Raw genomic sequence first — 8507 nt, 5'->3', positions numbered from 1 at the left:
ACGCCAATCTGACCTTGTCCCCCTCGGGACACCTGCTAGTGCGGAAAGCGTTGGCCACATCCACCAACCATCTAGTACTCGCTATGGGGTCCCGCGTCCCATGATAGTCTAGAGCCCCGCATGCCCTGAACTCCCTGAACGTAAGTGTGCGCGACCCCATCACGGCCGCCATCTCAGCACGAAAAGTACTCAATCTCTCATCCATCAGCTCTAAAATACCCTCCTTGATCGAACCGAATATCACAGGAGTCTGCTCCAGTATGATGCGGGTAACCTCAGAAGAAAGGAACTCTCTAGTCTGCTCATCCATCTGCCCGACCTCCAGGCCTGATCCCGATACTGATCCCCCTCCGGCATCTGAGCTGCCGACTGCTGGTCTCGGACGCAAAACTACCATTCTGAAACATATCATAACAACATCAGAACACTGAAATATCTCAAGGGATCATGACACTGCTACTAGCTTCCTAGTCTTGTCTTGACCTTCCTTGATTCGAGTACGGATCCTCTGCTTTCAGTAGTACGGGCCCATACTACCTTCCACATCTATCCGTACTTTCCTCAAGAACTGCCTTGACTCCTCCAAGTCACTTCTACTACTGCTATTCTCTGCTACTCTCATCCTAGGCTTGCCCTAGGGAAACCTCAAGCTCAACACGACTGGTCCTCAGCTGCTGTAGGTCTCCTCATAATGCCAGTTAGCCACCACCTAAACACCATCACATGTGATAAGGATCAGATAATCGTTCAAGTAAAAGATCCGTCCCTACAACGGTTGGACTCAAACAAGAGCTGCGCAATAGGGCCAGTTCCAGCACTCTAGGATTATTCAAACCTGATCACATGTGGTGTGACGTGTTCACCTAATGGCTAACTCCCATTACTCAGAACCCCACCAAGCACGAAGCAAGCAGCATTCGGATAAGGGAAACAGACTCAGGCCAAACTATTCTCATAACAAGAAACTGCACTAGCATAGGATGCTAAGCTTCCACTAACAGGCATAACCTAATCAGGCTATCCTACTGCTGTCTACTCAGTACTAGCATGCAATACTCATAAAGCTGTAACACATAAACAGGCACATAAGGCATTCTCGTAGATCCTTAGTCCTATACTAGCATGCTGTTCTACTGAAACTGAAACTGAACAATTAACTTGTATGGGTAATCTGGGAGTACTTACTTGAGCTCGGCTGACCGTATGCACACACCTCTATCTTGTTAAAAACAATTCTTTCTTTCTAAGTACTTTAAAAATTCTTTTTGGTAAAACATTTTTATTTTACTAAAATCTTTTATTTCCCTTAGTTTGAGTTCAGACACACCCGGAAGTGTATCCGAATCCCTCAAACCAGGGCTCTGATACCAACTTGAAACGACCCAAAAATACGACCCAAAAATTTCGTTTTTCAATATAATCAAAACCATAATATGAGTATCATAACATAAAAAAAGACATACGCGATGTATCCCAAATCATAATAAAATACTGTGCGGAAAACTGTATCACACTATATCAAATCCAAAACAACTAAAACCATCCCCAGGACAAAAGCTAAGCTGTGGTGTGTGCGATGCTATCACCCCGAGCTCTTCCCTTTGCTTGCGGAAGTACCTGAAACCAAAACTGAAACTGTAAGCACGAAGCTTAGTGAGCTCCCCCAAACAACCACATACCATACAATAATATATAAACACATATTGGGCCTCACCCACTGCATCGGGTCGAAGCCCGGAAACTGCATCGGACCGAAGTCCAGGACTGACTGGGACCTTGTCCCCTGCATCGGATCGAAGTCCGGAACTAACTGCATTGGACCGAAGTCCGGAACCGACTGGGACCTTGTCCCCTGCATCGGACCGAAGTCCGGAACTAACTGCATCGGACCGAAGTCTGGAACTAACTGCATCGGACCAAGGTCCGGAACTAACTGCATCGGACCGAAGTCCGGAACTGACTGACTGAACATGGCATAGCATAACACATCAACTAGCATGAACACATATACGGCATACTACATCGGGCCGTAGCCCGGAACATATAACACTTAACGCATAAAACATAGCACACAAATCCTGTTCGAGCCACGAAGGCATCAAACATACTAGCTGCTGCATCAGACCTAAATCCAGAAACTACTGCTAACTGAACGGGCCGGCATTGTGGCCTTAGACCCGTTCCTACTGGAAGGAAACTCACCTCGTAAGCTGGCTGCTGAGTGTGTGGTTCGGGAAGCTAACGGCTGCTGCTCCTGAATCTCCTCGGCTACAAGTCCATAAACACACTCAATCAAATACTAAACACTGCGCTTGGGGTAAAATGACTCTTTTACCCTTGGTCATAGTCAACTCTCTTTTGGGCTGACTCGCCGAGTTGGGCCGCCCAACTCGCCGAGTCCTACTCTCACTTCTCAGTTCTGCACGCTGCTACTCGTCGAGTGTGGCATCGACTCGACGAGTACCCTCTTGATCCAAGAACTCAGACAATCTTCATCCGACTCGTCGAGCCGTATGAACAAACTCGACGACTTGTTCTTGATCTTTAAGAAGATTGCCTTGGACTCGCCGAGTTGTATGAACAACTCGCCGAGTCCCTCCATCACTGAGTCTACCCTCAACTCGCTGAGTCCACTCACTAACTCATTGGATCCACTTGACACTGATAAAAATGGAGGAATCGGGAACTCGCGACCCAACTCGCCGAGTCGTTCTTCCCGACTCGCCGAGTTGCCGCCATGCAACTGATTTTTACTCGATTTTGTTTGAATCCAACACATACAATTGATAGATCTGAGTCCAATAAGCTGATTTACCACGTAAAGTTTCCAACTTTACGTGTACAACCTCATGAATAAGGGAAATAAGGCTAAAAGAAGCACAAAATGGGTAGATCTATGGTTAATATGCAAAGAAACTCCAAAAAGGCAGTAGATCTGGGCTCTACAACACCCAATCATTCAGATCTAAAGATATCTCGACTTATTGAGGCATTCATGCAAACATAAGGCTTGGAACAAGCATCAACTAGATCTTAGAAGAGCTCTAATGGAGGTTTAAAGCATATAACAAGAGGGGAAATCCGAAAATACCTCAAATAACTCAGATTTGCCCTTGGATCTTTGCACTACAACTCTTCTCCTTGCTCCTTTCTTCTTCTCCTTCTTCACACCTTCACAAAATGGCACACAAAACACTTATAAGCTCTCAAGGTGGATTAGGGTTCTTTCTCACAGCTTTAGAGGGTGAGGGAGGCGAGAATGGGGGCTATAAGGTAACTTAAATAGTGGGCAACCCGGGGATTTAGGGTTTCACCCAGACGGATGGACTCGCCGAGTCAGGGATATGGACTCGCCGAGTCCCCGGCTCACGCGTGCTCGAAGTCGCGACCCTACTCGGCGAGTCAGGCTATGACTCGCCGAGTCCCTCTTGCAAAACTTACAACAATTACCAATGAATTAACATACCAGGAACAGGTCGTTACACATAGTCACAAAGACATCCCAACAGACATTACAGAGTATTCCAATGGAGATCAATTCCATAGAAATGAAGTCACAAATTCAAATTACATTCCTTTAAACATCTTTTTTGCATTAAGTTTTCTAATCTTACACATATTTAATGAATAACTTCCACCTATGAAACATTTCCATATTCCCATTCTGACTATTACTTCTAAATAAGAGTTTCCTCCTTTCAGAATATGTAAATATGGTCCTTTCCAAAAATTTACACCATACTTCCAATTGTCCATGAGCGACCAATATTTGGTAAAACTATGATTATCCTCGACAATTGCTTAATCATTTTATTCATTTGTAGTTTTGGTCCTTTTCCCTCTTAATGCCCTAGGCATTTGGAAAATTTAGAACGGATGTATATTACAGCACATATAATGGATCCTATATCCGAAGCATATGGGACACGATTCATGATTTCTCACATAAAGACATGATACTACACCAGTCTTTTGCTATAATATTTCTATTTCTATTTGCCATGTTCTCATAATTCAGATTATGAAAAGGGATGCCGTATTTATAATCGAATTTTAGAATGAAAATAATGTAATCATGACTAAATTTGATTAAAATTTCACAATCTAAGCTTTTAGAATTGGAATGAAGTATAATATTCTCTCCCTTAATTATAGCAAAACAATTATTTCAACCCCTACAACTTCACGAATTAAGACTTTTCTTTTCTATAATTAACACTTATCATAATAATCATGCTCCCACTAACATGATAACTATTATCTTACTAGCATACCTCTTATGCTCCCACTAGATTTGACATGTATCCAAAAATTAGCTGGACTTCTAGAAATCAATACTTATTGACTTTCTCACCAAACTTCAGATTTTTGATACCAGATGCTTTGATAAGACTTTATCAAAACTTCCCAAAATCATACACCTTCGCTTAGCTAGCTCACATGTGTGTCAAAACAATTATGAAGAGGGATGTTGTAATCATAATTTTTTGACCTTTTGTCATTCTCACTAGTCCATGTTAGTGTGTCGGTTAACCACACACACTCCACTAACGACTTTGAGAATGCAAATATCACAATTGCTATCTACATAAAATCTACTTAGTGAAAGCGTTTCGTCACCATCATTTTCAGGGATCGGAAATAAACCTTATAACACTTAGATTTTATGGTGTATGTGTTCCTATCCATGTGAATTTGTCATAACCTTTATCACAAGACAAGGTTAGTGACAAATCAAAGTTCATATGGAGTGAACCTGTTCAATCTCAATTTCTCGCCACCTAGCAGCATAAGGGCCTACCATTGCTTCCAAGTTGTTATGCAAACAATTAAGAACTCATAGAACTCACAAGCATAGTCAACTTTAACTGGAATGGACACAGAAACAAGAATATATCAACACAATAGGTTACAAACCTCAAGTCGTGTGCTAGTGATAAACAACAAGTTTTATTCTTAATTAGTTCTTCAGACCCTCTTCAAGATCATTAAGACTCCCACTGACTCCATGACATATGAGATTCTCTTGTCAAGAACATTTCCTTGACAAACAAATATTCAAGAGTTAGTGTGGATTCTTATCAAGAAAAACACTTCACACTATTGGTCTTAGTTGGTCTTCGTTTTATCCAAAACATCACAACTTACCAATTTCAAATGTACAAGAGTAGAAAACAATTTACTCTACATTTGACAAGTATTATAAACCTTTCTTAAGATTATGTCACACGAGTTACAATCTTGGAGTATGACTCTAAGACTTGTTTTGGAACAAAGCAAGACTCATCTTCTTGATTTAACCATTTAAACAATTCATGATTCCTCCTCATAGCGATACAAATACACGAAAATGTCCTTAGAGGATCAATTGTGACATGGTTTAGCATAATCATTAAAATGATCATAAAACATGATACTAAAGTACTCTCCCATCTTTTCAGATTGGAGAAACTTTTATCTTTCTGCCTAATTTGATTCTTATCAATCGTCTTGCCATACATTGAAAGTTTTCCAATGTTTCATAATTATACTTAAACTTGTAAGAACAACCATATTTACTAAACTTTAGTAAATCATGAAGAATAGCCTTATTGTTCTTTGTGGTGGACCTGATCAGCACACAACCAAGTGTACCGGATCTCCTAGTCCTTCACTTGACTCACATATACATGTGAACAAGGAATTAGTCTTAATTTCCCAAAGATGAATATTCTTATTCATCATACAATACAAGTTGCATGATTCCAAATTTCTATCCAACTAAAACTTGGGTGATGATAATCTTTCCTTGTTTGGTAAATTATGACACTGCCACAAATGAAAGAATCAAATCCATTTTCCAATTTTGTTATTAATGGAATCATATAAACAACAATTTTTCACAAATGCCATTATAAGGATACTTAAAATAAATAAAATCAAAAATTTTCCTTTTATTTTAAAATTGAACTTATCCTTACAATGCAAATACATATGAAAACATGGTTTTATCTATTCCTAAGCAATCTATCATAACTCTCAGCAGCAGCTCAAAATTCTAATCTTCGAATCATGCAATTGAAATCCATCTTCATGATTAGAATCAACTTACTCTTTCTTTACGCTTCCTTTCTTTTCTTCGATACTACAAAACATCAAAATGTGACCTACTCACACCTTCTAATAAGAATCTCCAAATAGGAACTTAATAGAGTTAGATAGTGGACTTTGCCCGAAGTAGAGTAACTTTTTGACTTTACCATCCTTATGATCTTTCAGGTAAAGAGGGAAGTTTCGCAACCAATGCCCCTTCTTTTGGCAAACAAAACGTATGGTATCTTTGGGAATGGTACACAAGACTATCTCAGACTTAGCCATTCTCTTTACCATTGGGTCAAATGACTTGAACATGGTCGATCTATTTCCATTGGGAAGAGAAAGTTTTTTTGGACTTCTAATTTTATCATTTTCAATGTCCATGGAAGTTTGGGAAGTAAATCTTCCAATCAAATTAGCTTTACCAGTGCTCCAAATCATTGTTGATTTAGCAGCATCAAGCAAATAGGTAAGATTATTAAGGGTCATGTAATGGTCTGTCACATAGTAGTCCTTAAAGAACACACTATGTGACTTAGGAAGTGATTGAAGAACCTAGTTAACAACCAACTTCCTCAAGACTTTGACACCCAACTCTCTCGGCTTGTCAATATGTGACTTCATCTCGAAGATGTGAGCACACATAGACTTTCCATCTTGCCAATATGGCTTGAATGACCTTGAAAATTTCAAGTCTTTGAACTTGTGGGTTATGGATAATAATTAGAGGATGTGGAGGAAGTGAAGTATGATTTCCAGTCCCATTAATGCACAACAAAGTGATTAATCTTTCACCTTGATCACCATGTGGGACATCATCTTTATTAGGAAGGCTTTATCTAAAAAGGACAAAGAAGACCATAGTTGTCATAACTAGACATCTATGAGGGAGAAATTTAAAGTTTAGTTGATTTAAGTCCTTAATATAACACCCAATATGAGATATTAAGGCTAGGACCCAACACGATATTTTATAACTTGGAAGAGGGATGCCATAATCCAAGCTACAAAATATTTGAAGGTAGGTAAATGACGATTTACCAATTTCCACCACGAAAAATGAAAAATAATTTTAGGTCTTAAGTGAATTGAAACTTCTAGATCCTTTAAGATTCATTGAACTTTTCAATGACATGTTTAAATCTTGATTACGCCCTTCAAGTTTTTGACCGGGATGCCGAGGATCACAAACAAAGAGTGAATAACCATGCAAATTAACTTGGTACACCCAATGTTACAACCACCTAATCAATGTGCAGGTTAGCTACACACGTTTCGTTGATCTATGATTAACATCAAGCTACCCTTTGTCACACATTGTTAGTCCCAGATCAGTGTGTCAGTTAACCACACACGCTCCACTAACGACTTAACAAGGTGCAAAGTGCAATTTCATGGGTTAGCACCAAATTCACATTTTCCTAAAGTAACAAAGATTGGGAATTTAATAAAGTTTAGTTACTTTATATTTATCATTATAATTTTAATGAAAGGGTAATTAATCTCCTGTCCTACCCGTTTGGCTAACGACCCTCCACCAGTCAAGGAAGCGGTGGGTGAGAGTAGACACCCTTTAAACTGCCATTTTATAGGTAGTAACCTTATACCCCCTTATAGACCGGCTTCGTGAATGAGGCATAGTAACAGTAAGACCAACTTTTTACTTATACATATAATATATTAAAATTTTAATATTATACTAGTATAAGGGTGTATTTTAGATATTTAAAATACTCGGTGGTTTAATCTATTAATTAAACTAGACTTTTAATTTAATTAGACTCAAACCATATATTTATGAATTTAATAATATTCTTTTAATTAAACACTTTAATTAACTATTAATAAAGTCCATAAGAGTTAATTTGAACTATTCAACAAAATATCATAATTCCATTTATTAAATTCAAAATTAAAACCATTTAATTAATTGTTTAAGTTATTAACCCAAGAGTTTTAGAATTTAATTTTTTTTTCATAAAAAACTTTTTTTGAATTCCAAAACTCGAAGGCAAGTTTTGTAACTCTTTAAAACTTTTGGTTCCATAAGTTATGGAGTTAAATGTTTGTTTTATGATGAAACTTTTCATGTTCCATAACTTAAGACCAAGTTATGAAATTCTCTAAAACATTAACACCAAGTTTTGTAACTCCATAAAAAACTTTGAATCATTTTTTTTTAAAACTTTCATATCCATAACTTATGGTGGCTTCAAAAAAAATCTCTTCAGATCAAACTTTTAAAACTAATAAAATAATCATATCATTTAATCTTTTACTAAATTTGACCTAATTTAACTCAAATTTTACAAATAATTAGTTTTCACAAAAACAAGTAATTATCTTAAAATTTACAAACTTCTTGTTTTTTCCTTTTTTTTCAACTTTGAAAATCAAACATTTGCATCAATATAACAGAAAACACCCTGGCT

The sequence above is a fragment of the Lactuca saligna genome, chromosome 8 (assembly GCF_052625555.1).
Source record: "Lactuca saligna cultivar CGN05327 chromosome 8, ASM5262555v1, whole genome shotgun sequence".
Lineage (NCBI taxonomy): Eukaryota > Viridiplantae > Streptophyta > Magnoliopsida > Asterales > Asteraceae > Lactuca > Lactuca saligna.
This window is presented reverse-complemented; position numbering follows the sequence as displayed.